This window comes from Xyrauchen texanus, chromosome 11, assembly GCF_025860055.1.
Source record: "Xyrauchen texanus isolate HMW12.3.18 chromosome 11, RBS_HiC_50CHRs, whole genome shotgun sequence".
NCBI classification, from domain to species: Eukaryota; Metazoa; Chordata; class Actinopteri; order Cypriniformes; family Catostomidae; genus Xyrauchen; species Xyrauchen texanus.
The window spans coordinates 46160595-46178094 of NC_068286.1; the positions used below are offsets into that span (position 1 = coordinate 46160595).

The window sequence follows — 17500 nt, forward strand, 5'->3', positions numbered from 1 at the left end:
ACAAATAAATGCAACATGAGGGCAAACACATGAAAGCGCAGCGGGGGAAAGGGAAGGCTCCAGTTCATTTATCACCCATAGCTCATACCAAGGGTCACAGAGCAGGATTAATGTGTATTATTGATCAGTCCTCATGAAAAAGAGATTCTTTTAGCGCTAAAATGAGCCCTATTCACACACACTAAAGGGGGAACAGGGAGGCTACAGTTCACTAAAAGGTAATCATTACCAAGAGAGCTGAGAATCCATCCATTTTTTTTGCCCTTCAAGTTGGTGTGAGAAAGGCGTGGTTTCAGCCCGGCCTCGTGAACATGGCGTGACCGCGCTAACATTTTTTCTAAAGTGAAATGGCGTGCATTATTACATGTTTGGCTTGAGTTTCCCAGTGAAATGTCCAGCAGGGGGTGCCAAAAGCGAGTGAATTAGCGGCATAATCAGAGGATTTTTATTAAAGGTAAATATTACAAAACGGACGTCGTTACCGTTACACCAACAGTGTCCAAAAACAAGATGAGAAATCTCACGCAATGCTTCCATGTCAGCTTGCGTACTTGACTGATCTCGAAACGCATACTTCAGAGTACAATGTCCGACACTTATGGGGTGAGCCAGGGCCGTAGCCAGGTAATCTGGGCCACATGACTGTATACTGCTCTGGGCCACTTTCCTATTAAAAAATACAGTTTAGAATTTGTTGTGGGGCCACTTGGACCTTTGGGCCCCTAGAATCGTTACCGCCATTCTGAGCTACCGCAGATGCTAATCACGTTGGAATAAGTGTGTAAATGTAGGCGAGTCTGCTGTGCAAGTGCTAAAATGTGTATTTTTTTCAAAATAGCGAAATAGTAAAAGAGTTTCGATATCATGACATAGCAGTAAGTAGCCTAGTTTACGTTCACCTTTGGCGCTATTTTGTTATCGACAAAGTGAAAATGCGGAAAATAAAATTGCAACATTTGCCGCCTTCTGTCCGTTTTCATTCAAATGGTCTTTGTGGAGCGGAGGGGGGCGGGGCGTGTTGGAATATCGCACGCCCGGTCCCCAATCGGCCTGATGAGGAGCGCGAGGGATAAAGGCGGCCGGTGACGATGGTTCGAGAGAGAGAATTACGGGCATGTCCGTCATGTGTGTGTGTTTATGTTTATGCTTTTGGTTGGAGTTTAATTAAATTATCATTTATGTTGACAAACCGGTTCTCGCCTCCTCCTTGCCCATCCTTAACTGTGTTACATTGGTGCCAAAGCCCGGGAAGGAGGAGGGATGCCCGTTGCAGAGTCCTCGACACTGCCGTTCACCCAGGGGAGCTCCGCTGCCATATGCCAGGTGATGGAGTAGCCCGACCGCCCGGATGCGGGGAACGGCCGCCGTCCGCGGGGCAAGTGGGGACTGGATACCCCGACCGCCTGGAGTGAGGGAGCCACTGCCGGGGGCGGAGGAGTGCCCTGCCGTCCCCAGAGACGCAGAGGGGTCGAGGGAGACCGCCGTCCGCGAGGGGAGGAGGGAAGAAACTCTCTGACCGCCCGGAGCGGTAGGGCCACTGCCAAGGGCGGAGGAATGTCCCCATTTGCTGCCAGAAAAGCGGAGGGGCGTTCTGCCCATTGAGGGTCGAAGGTTTGACTCCAGTTCACCCGGGGTTGGAGCGACTGTTGTCCGCCTGAGTGTGGAGGAGTGTTCGAGGACCATGCAACGGTACATCAGAGAACCAGTGAGTGAGTTTTTTTCTCTCTCTCCTCTCTCTCTCTTTCGCACCGTGTTGGCCTTTTCTCTCGCCTATTTTTTTGTTGTTGTCTTCCCCTCCTGTCTCCTCCCAGGGCGAGGAAGGCGGGGATGACCACACAGGATGCAAGATACACCTCGCCCCAGAGTGGGGGCGTGTTGGAATATCGCGCGCCCGGTCCCCAATCAGCCTGATGAGGCACGCGAGGGATAAAGGCGGCCGGTGACGATGGTTCGAGAGAGAGAATTACGGGCATGTCCGTCATGTGTGTGTGTTTATGTTTATGCTTTTGGTTGGAGTTTAATTAAATTATCATTTATGTTGACAAGCCGGTTCTCGCCTCCTCCTTGCCCATCCTTAACTGTGTTACAGTATTTTATGGATAAAAATGTTGTGCGTGATGACGTCATGCCTAAAAACACTTTGTCGCATAAGATTTGGTTTAGCTGCCCTGAAGCTGTTTCCATTCAGAAATGTGCGATTATCGATAATTCGCCTCCCAGATGTCCCTAATTGTTTTCCTCTGAAGTTTGGGTAAAATTAGGAGATTATTGAGACAATTCATTGAAATTAGTCAGATTACTGTTATATTAATTAACAAATAAAAGCAAAAAGAAGAGGAGGAATTGCAATCAAAAAGGAACAGTTGCCCTTCTGATAGGATTGTAATATTGGTCCTGATGTTGCGCATATCGCAAGTTGGCACCGGTTTCGACCCGAAAGCGGGTCACCATGGCCCTGTTCAAGCTGGCAACCTGCTGGCAAAAGTATTGGGGGAAAATAACTGTCTCAGTATAAGGACCATCAATCGATGTGTATATGCAGTGTGCACAACTATTAAAGAAAAAATAATGATGCGGTGTAATATCAGGGTTACATATGATACATTCCTGATATTCATTTGTGGCAGGGCGGAGGGCGGGGCCGGGTTGTGATCCTACACACCCGGTCCCATATTAGGCTGATCAAGCCCTGCCACATCATTATATTGAACTATCATCTAATTTAAAGCATTGCCATGACAACTGCATCATCTCCAGCAACTTTTAACCACCAACTGAACTTGATCATCATCTCAAATTTATTTTAGCTTCATAAAGCAAATGTACATTTTCTGAAGAAGCAGTAAATGCGATCCGAGGTAAAGATGATTAGATTTAAAATATTTAAACGTTTTAAAATGTTCAAAAGCTCGTTTTCTGAGAACGTCATTCAGACTTTATTCATCTACAGAACAGGGTACGGATAATTTAAATTTGTGTAACGAAAAGGCATATATAGGTCAAAATCTAAATGTTTCGTTTGGTAATTTATTTTATTTAATTCAGGGGATTTTGCCGGCATTTTTTCAAAAGTAATTCTAAACAATAATTTAATAGAATTAAACCGTCTTCCATTTAAGTTTGAATAGAAGTGTAAAAAAAAGCACTGATGATTTTCTCCAGTTTTGTGTATTTATTCTTAATTTAAAACATCTTTGTGCACAGAAATGATGTTTTTTGTATTATGGGATAATTCTGTGATCTATTATTATGAACGGTGTGGAAAAGCAACTTTAATAAATAAACGAATGGATACTGCGATTAAATGAATCAAACAGCGGCACTTCATTTGTTCAATGTGCTGGAGATATTGGTGTTGCACTCCTGGAAGTGTCCCGTTGGCAGATCGGATCTATGTGCCGTAAAGATCAATCCATAACCACGTACGATAAATTGGCTTTCACTACTGTCGTCATGGTAACACAGGCTAACGATTGGGTCAAACTCTGTCATGTGACACTACATTTCTACATTAATGTCGATTTTATCGACAAAAAGTGTTTCCAAACCATTTTTCACAACATTTGATATATCGAGTTTATGCCCTTGAGTTGACATTTCTGCGATATTGTGCGTTTCCATCAGCTTTATTTTGATGCGCTAAAAATGTTGTTCGGCAAAAATCCTTGAATGGAAACGTAGTAAGTGATTAATAGTGTGTAAAATAAGTGTTAATTAAAACATAATCAGCTGTTGTAGTCGTGATTTGTGTGAAAGTGAATAACGTGCACAGTTATTGTAGCGCCTCTAGTGTTCATTTCACATGGAAACTGCAAAAAATGGAGAATTCGGCACGTAGAAGTTTGCAAAAAAGTATTAATAGTAACACTTATTCTATGAGACAAGGTTGCAGCCATGGTTATTACCATCTGACATCTGTTGTTCACAAAATATTTGATTTAGGCAAATCATAATCAAGAATCAAAGGAGACGAGTGCTGAGTGACTCCAGTCAGGTCTCCTTAGCAACCAAATTGGCCCGGTTGCTAGGGAGGGTCTGGGTATCTCAGCGAGTATTGACGCTGACTATCACACCTGGAGTCGTGAGTTTGAGTCCAGGGTGTGCTGAGTGACTCCAGCCAGGTCTCCTTAGCAACCAAATTGGCCCGGTTGCTAGGGAGGGTAGAGTCACATGGGGTAACCTCTTCGTGGTCGCTATAATGTGGTTCGCGCTCTCGGCGGGACGTGTGGTGAGTTGTGTGTGGATGCCGCGGAGAATAGCGTGAAGCCTCCACACGCGCTACGTCTCCGCGGTAACGTGCTCAACGAGCCACGTGTTAAGATGCGTGGATTGACGGTCTCAGACGCGGAGGCAACTGAGATTCGTCCTCACCACCATGAGGATTAATTGATAATTTGATTCATTATACAGCCCTGAATGATTGTGAAATTAGTCTCTTGATGCATTCTATGAAATTTAATGGCCAAGTAAAAGGCTCATTAACATCATATTCACAATATTGTTGAATTTTACGTCATCAGCTAAAATCATCGTGATTATATCGTGGGTATTTGATTGATCGCCCAGCCCTAGAAGGAAGGGAACGAGGATGAGAACAGGCTGTAGTATAATTTAACGCTCACAGATGCTCAGCTCAACTCTAATCCTTTCTGTAGCCTCTACTTATCTTTCTACCTTTTCCTCCATATGCTCACTCTGTCTTCTCTTGCTTTTAATTTGGCTAATTACTAAGCGTTTGCGTGGACAGGAGAGGCGAAAAAGACCAGCACACCTGATCTGGGAGGCTCTGATTAAGGCAGATAAACAGCCAAGTTAATCAGACATATCCAGATCTTCCAGTAAGAGGCCGATACCAAGGCGAAGTCTGATCTGAACTCATTAATGAGAGAAAGAGAGGGGAGCAGCTGCGAGCGATGTCACTGCTCCTGTCTGCGCCGCAGACTCACTTCAAAGTCTCCAGAGTTCAATTACACGTGGATTAAGACGGTTCCAGCGCCCCGGTAACGCTGCTGTTCGCCGCCACAACCTCCCTGACAAGCAGCGTGTGAGACGGCCCGCTCTCCTATTTATCTTCCTCATCTCCCTACTGTCAGTTGTTGGCATGGAAACCACCCCATTAATGATATCTGATGCGCTACCTAACCAAGGTAACGTGGAGAACGTTTAGCAAGGATGAGATTATTATTTCCTAGAGATTGTGGACAGGGTCAGAAAGATGAAAGTGCACTCGAGAAATTTACCTGAAGTCTGTTTGCATTTGTATTAGCAGCTGCAGTTGAACAGTACTTCAATTAACCCTATATAAGCAGTGTTAATGCTTAGAGACTTCATCCATCCACCCAAACACCCACACACACACACACACACACACACACACACACACACACACAAACACAGCCACACACACACACACAACAAACACACCCACCCACACACACAAACACACACACACACACACACACACACACACACACACACACACACAAACACAAACACAGCCCCACACACACACACAAACACACCCAACACACCCCCACACACACACACACACACACACACACACACACACACCCACACACACACACACACACACACACACACACACACACACACCAAACACACACCCCTCCACACCCCCCACACACACACACACACACCCACACACACACACACCCTCCACACACCCCCACACACACACACACACACACACACACACACACACACACACACACACACCCACACACAAACAAACACACACCCCTCCACACCCCCCACACACACACACAAACACACACACACACACCCACACACAAACAAACACACACCCCTCCACACCCCCACACACACACACACACACACACACACACACACCCACACACAAACAAACACACACCCCTCCACACCCCCCCACACACACACACAAACACAAGCACACACACACACCCACAAACACACACCCCCACACACACACACCCCTCCACACACCCCACACACACACACACACACAAACACAAACACACCCACACACAACACACACACACACACACACACACCCACAAACACACACCCCCACACACACCCACAAACACACACCCCCACACACACAAACACACACCCATACACACACACACCCACACACAAACACACACGCACCCCCCACACACAAACACAAACACACACACAAACACACACACACACACAAACACACCCACACCCATACACACACCACACACACACACCCACAAACACACACCCCCACACACACACACACAAACACAAACACACACACAAACACACACACACACACACCCACAAACACACACCCCCACACACACACACACAAACACAAACACACACACCCATACACAAACCCACACACAAACACACACGCACCCCCACACACACACACACACCCACACACAAACACACACCCACAAACACACCAACCCAAACACACACACACACACAAACACCCCCAACACACACACACACACACACATCCACCCCCCCACACACACCCACAAAAACACACACACACACACACAAACAAACACACACAAACAAACACACACACACACAAACTCAACTCAGCGTGACAATGCCACAGACTCCACTATCAGATCATTTCCTGCCACTCTAAGACCCTGTTTACACACATTATTAAGATACATTTGTGATGAACCGACAGAGCCACCACCGGCCAAACTGATGCCCTACGTGGAGAGGGGGTTTGTTTGATACGAGCACGAAGTGATCAGCTGTATTCCGCAACTGTTTTCGGGTCCTTGAATAACATATAACGTGCGAGTAAGGGCAGCCAGTGGACTTTCTGGTGCCCTCCTAGGGTAAGATGGTGCCCCCCTAGGGAGTTGGTGCCCTACACAGACTGCCACATGTTTGACCACATCACACTTGATATGTAAACGCTAACCCGTCCTTAATGTGTCCCGGACAGCTCATCTCTCACCTGTCAATCAGCCATTTGCTGGTTATGAGCGGCTTTAAAAGGAAATAACCTTTTTTAAAAAGCGGACACATAACCACCACCAACACCAAATTGTAAGTCCGATTATTTTGAAAGGTAACATCAACTCTCCTGTTTTAGCAAGCACCACTAACATCAAGTAAACTGGATTGTTCAAACAAGACATTGGAAAAAAACATGTTTATCACTCCTGTCTGCACAAACCCTTTGGGATTAATGAATGATGGATATGAAAGTATGTTGTGTGTGTAATAACTTTGTGCTTGCACCTTGCTATACTAGCCTATAATAAGAGTTTAGATAGCTATGGTGCATCGAGGGATTATTGCTTAATTATGGGAGGTGCTCATTAAGGGATATTGTACAACAGGAGCGGACTGGGAAGAGAAATCGGCCCTGGATTTTACATAGAAACTGGCCCAAATGTGGCATATCCTTTTCTGGATATCACGGCCCCCTTCTGCATATTGCAGCGCCGCTTTGCGGACCTCTTCAGCCAGTCACGGCCCGTTCTGCATAACACGCCAGCCCGTTTCAGCTTATCGCGGCCCGTTGGGTTGCGTTTCGTAGCCAGCCCACCGGGAAAAGTCCCGGTTCTCCCTATGGCCAGTCCGCCCCTGATGCACAAGGTAAAGGGGTCTTGTATGATCCTAAATGGGGTTATTTTGCAATAATGACAGGCTGACTGTACATTATCCAACATATTACATGGCAACAGGGCTGGACTGGGAAGAGAAATCGGCCCGACATTTTACATAGCAACTGGCCCAAAAGTTGAAAGGGGGGGTGTGGGGGGGGGTCACTGTCCTTTTCTGTATATCACGTCACCATTTTGTGGTTCGTTCTGCAGAACTCATTTTAGCTTAACGCGCCCCATTCTGCATATTTCGCGGACGACCCACCGGCCCGCTCGGTTCTCCCGATGGCCAGTCCCGCCCCTGATCGGCTCCAAAGTTCGTCGGCCCACCGGAAAATGCCCGATATGCCAGACTACCAATCCAGCCTTGCATGGCACTATAGAGTTACAAATAAATCAATTGTTGGTGAGAGAAGACCCCCATGGTGAGATGAGAGACATGAAACGGAGCAGGACCCTGATTGCCAGGGACAACGGTCAAAAATCCAGTTAAGCGGTCATTTGCCCAAACTAGTTTGAGACCAACTAGAGTCAAACATTCAAGAGACTGTACAAAGAGTGAAGATGTAAATGAGAGAAGAGAAAAAACAAAATGTAGTTCTTGTCGAGTAATATGAATAAAGAAAATGTGTCAAACCCGATTTACGAAAGGAACAAACTTGCATTTTGAGGGATACCTTCACAGATACAATCACAACGTCTATGAAAACCCTCGTTCCATTTTGTCTGCACTTGGAGAAAACGTTCTTCCAGTTACGTCAAAACACCTACAAACAAAAAGACGTTTAATTTCAAGGCCGTGGTGGCGAAGCCAAACTGACAACAAAAGGTTGAAGATGAAATGGGAATGTGTGTGTGTGTGCCATTTCAAACCGCTCAACCTGACAGGACCGAGAGGCGGCAAGTCATTTCTGAGTGCTGTCATTTGTCTTTGTCAGCCGCCGAAACGAGTCTGAGATGAAGAGGGACACATCTCTCACAGACACACACTCGCACGTTCTGTCCTCTGCCAAAGGACCCTGTGTGCACGACCGACATCCTCCAAGCGACACACACACACACCAGGGACCACCGCTCGAAAGCATGTGCTCTGTCTCTGACAGAATTGAATGAAATCTAATTGAAAATACCCCCCCCCCCCCACACACACACACACCAAGAAGAGAGAGGGTTAGGAGGCAGAGGGAAAAAAGCAAGAGATAGCAAGTGTGAGACAGAGAGCGAGTGAACTATCCAGCGCGTTCTCAGAAAGATAAATGAGACTCTGATTAGCAGTCTCTGTTGGGCAAAGTGTGCACTCGTGTTTGAGGGGTGATAAGAGCTCACGCAGCCAGGAAAAGGAAACAGTTCTCCTGCCGCTGATAGAATCCCCATCTTCGCTTATAAGACGTGTAATAAACCAGCATTATAATGCTCAATTTGAAGCTTGGCAACCAATGCTGGGAAAGCGAGACAGAACGAGAGAGAGCGACTTCATAAGCGTGGTTTTTAATGTGCCTATGCGTCTGTTGAACAAAACGAGGTGATTGAAGTTCAATTTGTACGCTGTTATTAAGCGTTTCCGTCTGGATGAGCATATTAAAGATTGCGGATGAGACGTTTATGATTACCTTTTGGTCAAATGAAATGGCCTGGGTGATAAGGTGATGAAATTAATGAGGAGGAGGAAGAGGGTGATCCATCAACATCCAGAGAGATGCAATTTTGGAACACTTGATAGAATTCATGGGAATAAATGGGAGGAGAACGGGACGGCTGTTTCGAATGCATCTGGGCATGTACATAATAAGCCAACATGCACAATATCAAACTGCAATTGTTTTTAACTTTAAAAGTGGCTTTTAGGATGCTCAGTATTTCTAAGTGTTGATGCATTTACAGTAAACTCGAGTAAACAAGTAAAACTCGTTTGTTGTAGTTGGTGTATTTTTTACAATTGTTCTTTATACATTTTATGCCTCCCAACATTAAAGCACACACCCATACCCCTCGCACACATCCACCAACATGTCATTTTCCATCGGTGAATGAGTTTAATCGATCTAACGAGTGGGCGGAGCCAATTGATCGTTTTACCAATTATCTACCGTTTCACTATAGACTCCGCCTCCCCAGTTTTCCGGAGCCAATTAAACTGCATTTGTTCAGTCTGATCAAGGACTTCATCAAAAAACAAAACAAAGAAACGATTAAATAAATCGCATACGCTTACAAGCTCACTGTGATTTCAAGGCTGAAAGGAAAAGGCTACTGCTAATGCAGTTTAATAGAACGAGGGCATATGGAGGTTAATGCCACGTAATTAGAGAGTTCAAGAATGTGCCCCTATGGTGAGAGCTGGGAATCATGGGACTGTACAAGCACATGATCTCACATTCAAAATATGAAACAAATCTTAAAACATCAGGGATCAAAGTGAAGTCCAAATGTTCCTTATATAAGCTAATGGCTCTCACAGGTTAAAAGTTAATATATCAGAGCATGAGCGTTATCTGTTGGTCAGCAGATTACACTTGGCAAATACATATAAAATACAAATATAATCTACTGTGTGTGTATATATATATATATATACACAGCGTTCCTCAAGCTTCTCCCAATAAGTTGCGGGAATTTTGTCCCATTCCTCCAGACAAAATTGGTGTAAATGTGTCAGGTTTGTGGGCGTCCTTCCTCGCACACGCTTTTTCAGTTCTGCCCACAAACTTTCTATGGGATTGAGGTCAGGGCTTTGTGATGCCACTCCAATACATTGACTTTGCTGCCCTTCAGCCATTTTGCCACAACATTGGAGGTATGCTTGAGGTCATTGTCCATTTGGAAGACCCATTTGTGACCGAGCTTTAACTTCCTGTCTGATGTCTTGAGATGTTGCTTCAATATATCCACGTAATGTTCCTTCCTCATGATGTCATCTAACATGATGCTGCCACCCCCATGCTTAATTTAATTTAATTTAATTAATTTAATTTAATTTGACCAATTGTCACATTATACATACATTTCTGCATATACATGGTGAAATTATTTATTTTCACATATCCCAGCTAAGCTGGGTCAGAGTCAGGGTCAGCCATGATCGCCCTGGAGCAGATAGGTTCAAGGGCCTTGCTCAAGGGCCCAACAGTGGTGTCTTGGTGGTGTTGGGGCTTGAACCCACGACCTTCTGATCAGTAACCCAGAGCCTTAACCGCTGAGCCACCACTGCCCCCAGCTTCACGGTTGGGATGGTGTTCTTCGGCTTACAAGCCTCACCCTTGTCCCTCCAAACATAATGATGGTCATTATGGCCAAACAGTTACATTTTAGCATCATCAGACTAGAGGACATTTCCCCAAAAGTAAGATCTTTGTCCCCATGTGCACTTGCAAACTGTAGTTTGGATTATTTATGGCGGTTTTGGAGCAGTGGCTTCTTCCTTGCTGAGCAGCCTTTCAGGTGATGTCCATATAGGACTCGTTTTGCTGTGGATCTAGATACTCGTCTACCTGTTTCCTCCAGCATCTTCACAAGGTCCTTTGCTGTTGTTCTGGGATTGATTTGCACTTTTCGCACCAAACTACGATCATCTCTAGGAGACAGAATGCATCTCGTTCCTGAGTGGTCTGATGTCTGCGTGGTCACATGGTATTTATACTTGCGTACTATTGTTTGTACAGATGAACGTGGCACCTTCAGGTGTTTGGAAATTGCTTCCATGGAGGTCCACAATTTCTTTCTTTTGATTTTCCCATGATGTCAAGCAAAGAGGAACTGAGTTTGAAGGTAGGCCTTAAAATACATCCACAGGTACACCTCCAATTGACTCCAATAAGCCAGAAGCTAAATTAGGCTTGACAACATTTTCTGGAATTTTCCAAGCTGCTTAAAGACACATTTAACTTAGTGCAAGTAAACTTCTGATCCACTGGAATTGTGATTATAGTCAGTTAAAAGTGACACAATCGGTCTGTAAACCATTGTTGTAAAAATGACGCACAAAGTAGATGTCCTAAACAACTTGCCAAAACTATAGTTTGCTAATAGTTTAGTGGTTAAAAAAATGTGTGTGTATATATATATATATATATATATATATATATATATATATATATATATACATACATACATATACTGGCAGCCAAAAGTTTGAAATAATGTTCAGATTTTGCTGTTTCGGAAGGAAATTGGTATTTTAATTCACCAATGTGGCATCCAACTGATCACAGTATAATCAGGACATTACTGATGTTAAACAGCACCATCACTATTTAAAAAAGTCATTTCTGATCAAATCTAGACAGCAGCATCAGTCCAACACCTTATCCTTGAGTCATCATGATAAATGGATCATTAGATTCTAGAAAATCACTCGCCATTATATCAAACACAGCTGAAAGATATTTGGTTCATTAAATGAAGCTGAACATTGTCTTTGTGTTTGTGTTTGAGTTGCACAGTGTGCAATAGACTGGCATGTCTTAAGCTCAATATTAGGTCAAAAATGGCAAAAAAGGAAACGGCTGTCTCTAGAAACTCATCAGTCAATCATTGCTTGACAGCTTCATTGAATTCTACCCGCTCAACACCAGTTTCATGTACAACAGTAAACAGAAGACTCGGGGGTGCAAAGTGGGCTAAAAAACACAGACACTGGACAACAGATAATTGGAAAAGAGTGTTACGGATCTTCACCCCATTGAGCGTTTGTGGGATCAGATAGACTGTAAGGTGCGTGAGAAGCGCCCGTCACATCTATGGCAAGTGCTACAGGAAGTGTGGGGTGAAAGGTCACCTGAGTATCTGGACAAACTGACCGCTAGAATAACAAGATCTGCAAAGCTGTCATCGTTGCACTAATTTTTTTGATGAGAACTCTTTGAAGTAGTTTAAGAAGTTTTGAACATTGTTTTCAAATTATAATACTAATTTTTCACATTATTAATGTCCTGACTATTCATTGTGATCAGTTGGATGCCAATTTCTTTCCATAAGAGCAAAATCTGTACATTATCCCAAACATTTGGACACAAGTGTCTATAAAGAGCAAAACTAGAATGTGAAATGTCCCACACAGCAGGCAGGACAAACTTGCACCCGTACTCTCTGCTTACGTAGGCATTAGTTATTGTAATCCATGCAGTATGTGGTTTGGCGTTGTCCTGCTGAAAAATGCAGGGACGTCCCATGATAACAGTATATGTTGCTTCAAAATTTGTACATCATTTTCTGCATTAATGGTGCCCTCACAGATTTGCAAGTTACACATGGGCACTGACACATCCCCATACCATGACGACACAGGCTTTTGGACCTGACGCTAATAACAGCTTGGATGGCACTTGCCCTTTTTGGCTCGGAGATCACGGTGGCTGTTTTTTCAATAAACTATTTAAAATGCGGACTCGTCGGAACACAAAACACAATTCAACTGTTCTACTTTCCATCTCAGAAGCTGCTTTTATACAGTGTTGATGTATGGCTTCTGCTTTGCATCTGTGGATGCAGCAGCGAATGGTGTTGACAGACGATCAGTGGTTTTCCAGCAAGATAATGCCAAACCACATACTGCCTGGATTACAAGTGCATAGCTGCGTAAGCTAGAGTGCACGGGTGCAAGTTTGGCCTGCATGCAGTCCTGACCGGTCTCCAATTGAGAATGCGATGTACATAATTAAGCGCAAAATACGGCAGTAAAGGCCCTGTTCAATTGTGCAGCTGAAGACCTTCATAATGGATGAATGGGGGGAAATGCTGCTTGCTAAACTTAAAAAAAAAAAAACTTGTCTCTTCAATGCCCAAAAAGTAAAATATTAATAAGTCTTATAAGAAGAAATAGTGATGTTGCACAGTTGTAAACACTGGACGGTCCCAACTTTTTTGGACCATCACTGTAGGGACTCCAGTAAGATGAGGGTTATCACTACTGGTTTAAATGGACAAACAAGGGTGCCTTCTGCTCATAATGACCGTAGGGCTGTTCAGTAGTTAAAAAACTAAATCATCCCAAATTGATTCTCCTCCTCAGACTGACATCCATTCAAAGATTTTCACCATCCTCAGCGATTTAAAGAGCTTTAATCCCAGGGCAACGAAGGGCAGCCCGGCTCACTGAGGAGCAGTATGGAAGAAAGGCAGGATAAAGGTGACATAAGTGAGAAGAAGAGGAGCGTGAAATTTGGCAGACATTCACAAATCGACTGTTTTGGTCCGAGGGTCTCATGCTGAAGACCAGAGCAACTAGTGAGAAAGAATGGATGTTGATGGAGCACCATTAACAGACACCAATTAGTTGTGGGGTCATATTTTCAAGCTTTCATTCACAAGAAATGCCCTGTTGGTTAATTTGTGAGAAGCCGTGCGATTGAGGGGCCACTGCAAATGTTGCATGCATGAACGCTCACTTGTAAAATGCTCAATGTAAAAAGTTCTGAGGAGCATGGAGAAATCATTTCAACAGCCATTCCTGAGTGTTCAGTCCTTCTCCAGACTCCAAAGCATTCATATGTCAGAAAGACGGTCCAGCCAGGTTTATATCCTGCCCCATCGCCGACCACATTTACTCCTGTCCGCTGTCATGACATTCCTCACTGTGTCTAAGGCAGGATGGCAGAGGAGTGAATTCCCCCTAATCCTTCTATTGTCCCAGGCCTAATTGGATTTGGAGGAAGGGGCGGTAGAGGGTAAAAAAATCTTAGGGTGCCTAAAGGGGGGACTTTAGCTTTTTCATGGCATGAAAAGGAGGAATACTCCAGGGATTTAAGGGATTGAAAGGTGGCAGAAGCTGGATTATGTTCTTTATGACTATGTCTTTAAGAAGGTAAACAGTGAAGCCCATTATAGGGGAAAAGTGCAAGCAGGGGTTAATGTTGGGGTGGGTGATTCCTGTGGATAAATTGCTCATTTCTGTGGGTGTGATTTGCTGCTGTGAAACCACTCCAGAGGGGACGTTTCGTGCTTTTGAGGAAACACTAACTGAACAGTGTTTGGATGCACCCTTGAAGCCATGTTTGCCATTCATGTAGACTAATTTTGACTAAAGTACGTAAACAGAATTCGGCCTCAAGGTAAGAGGAGCTCTAGGTTAAACCTACCAATGACGTGGACCAATGACAGTAAGCAGCCGGTCAGAAGTTTTCCCAAAAGTTCCCTCCAGCGAGCGGTTATTTACTGCCCAAACGAACGCAAAAAGGACCCATTCGTTCTTTGATTTCATAGGAAGTATATCGAGGCCTTGACAGGGTTCCAGCACACGAGTGAACTGAATCTTTAATTCCATGCGTGAGAGTTTCAGTTGCGGTTTTTGGACAGCGGGATATCTAAAAACACTCATTAAACAAACAAGTGGGGCACAACTTTACAAGCGTAGATGGATTTCATGGTAAAACAAAAAACCTGCTACCACATTCTAACGCTGAACTGTGTCATTTCTGTGCCACCGAACAGAATTGCCAAAATAAACATTGTTTTCAAACCGCCTTCCAAATACGCCCCCCTGTCTGCTGTTGATCGAACAAACAGATAGCTCCGCCCCCAACTCATCCCATTGGTTGAGTCAGTGTTGATATGTTGCGCTGGGTCACTCAAAACACAGAGGAATTGTTATAGCATCACAGAGACACGTTCGACAAAACCTACAAGTAGACCTTATTCACGCTAGCGCCATCTTTGATTTATAATGGGAACGACAACGTAACTGTGAGGAATTGACTTGCAATCTCTTCAATGGGCTGTACCACAGTTTAAAGTGTTTTTGGCTCATTCCGCGGACAAACCATCGATAAAATATCTGTCGAAGAACTCCAGAAAACATGAGTTGTGGAAAATCAAATGGGATCTAGGAGCTCTACACAGCTTTATACCATTCGTCCCATTGAAGAGACGGTAATGCCGAGTTAAGACAATTTTAAGCCCGATTTTCGTTCGCCCACAGTTTTGTGGAAATCGCCGACAAAAGCCTGCAATCGTAGGCAAATCAGAGCTCGCTCCCGTGAGTGTGAAATATGTTTTGACTGAATACAACAGCAGCAGCGTTGACCAACAGCCAATGAGAGAGCAGGAAACGGGGCACGGGAAGGTTCAGTGGGAGGAGTCTCGATGTACCTGCAACTGAACATCAACTAGCATGACTGCGATATCAAGAAAGTCTCAATGGACCGAAGAAATGTTGGAAACATTAGTGGGACATTGGCAGGAGCACCAGTGACTATTTGATGTTTCCTCTGAACTGTCCCACAACCGGGTGAGAAAGAGAAGAGCTGGAGAGAAATCGCCAATAACAGTGCTCTTATTACAGGGACAACCTGGAGTTAAGTGTCTTGCTCAAGGACACAATGGTGGAGGCTGTGGGCATCGAACCAGCAACCTTCTGATGACCAGTTATGTGCTTTAGCCCACTACGCCAACACCACTCCTGCTTGCTGTACATTTCCTCATCCTCAAAATAATAGCAGTTTGTTGCTTTCTACTGGCAACTTGTACACGACAACTCGATTATTTGACCTTTGTCTTCATCGCCAAAAGCGCCTTGTTATTGGTGTGGAGGACAGTAATTCAGACGCATTTACACTGCTGCTAAAGTGGATCAGATGATGCTTGATCAAACCGTCAACTAAAAGATTCTGTCACAGACGACTGCCTTATTGGGTCCCCATGGAGACGCTGTTTCAACCAGACTTGATGCATCATTAACCAAGACTGAAGAGGCCGAACGAGTAGTCCAACAGTTCAGGATCTTCAAAACAAAAAAAGTACAAACTGTAATCTAGAGTACTTCAACGGTGATTTATGGTAAATATACACAAACGCAGCATCTATTGGAAGAGTATCAAGCTAGCAAATGAAATAAAAATAATGAAATTATAATAATGATACAGTTCAGCCACACGAGAGGACAGAGGTGTGCGTCTAATCTCAGACAAACACATTCACTCTGGAATCCATAAAGAGTCTCATCCATCTGGATAGCAGCATATGCCGTGGCGTGTGTCAGTGACTGCTCTGCTGAGTAAATGATGAAGAGCAGATCAATCAGGGGACTGGGAGGCCCCAAAACTTCCCCCTGTCTACAGAGGAAGATGGAGCAGCTAGACTCAGGTGCAGGAAACCCACCTTCTGTCTGGAGAATTATCCCTGATAATGGGATGCTACTATATAATATAAACCGGTCTGCTGATGTTGGGTATTCACATTTATTTGACCGTGACTTTTGGTATTTCAAGTGTACTGTAGCACTTGACTTGTATCTGCCAATACACTGTGATGTCTTGAATTAGTCATTTGCTTATGCATGTGTCCGCAACCGATGTAAACTTTAAGTGTAAATGTCTATTCAAGTCTATCTCTGATTGGTTGCTAGGGCTGGGCGATAGGATGATGTAATCGGATATCGATAATGTCTTACAAAGATCCTGATGCCGATGGCGACACTCAATGGACTGATGATGATCGACAATATCGGTAAATGTCAAAACCATGGATCTGGGAAATTGCCAAATACATTAAACAGTAGCCCAGGGTGTGAAACTAGCACCCGCCACCCACCAAATGTGACGAGGCTCAATCCAGTTCGGAAGCTCCTCGTCCAAATGAAGGTATTTCATGCGCGGGTAATTTTGCTCATCTGCCCGCAACAGGCGGGCAACCCGTAAGACGTCTCAGAGTGACACGTGACGTTAGTCACAAAGACATGCGCTTGAAGAAACACACTTTATAATATTTTAAAAATCAGACAAAGGAGAAGACGTCAATGCTCGTGTCTGATTCGCTGTTTGTTCGGAGGCGTCTCGTGGAACACGTGCATGTCAAGAGTTTTCACTCCTTTTTCTCTCTTTCATTGGTCTGAAAACTGCAAGAATAAAGTCGTCTATGAGAATGCTGCAGATTATCTCTGATTATCT

At 44.3% G+C, this 17500-nt stretch overlaps 1 protein-coding gene across 3 annotated transcripts in view; it reads right to left on the minus strand.

The window, feature by feature from the left end:
• Positions 1-17500, minus strand: part of lrba (LPS responsive beige-like anchor protein) — a 333604-nt gene that overhangs the window by 91593 nt on the left and 224511 nt on the right. The gene's annotated exons all lie outside the window — the stretch shown is intronic.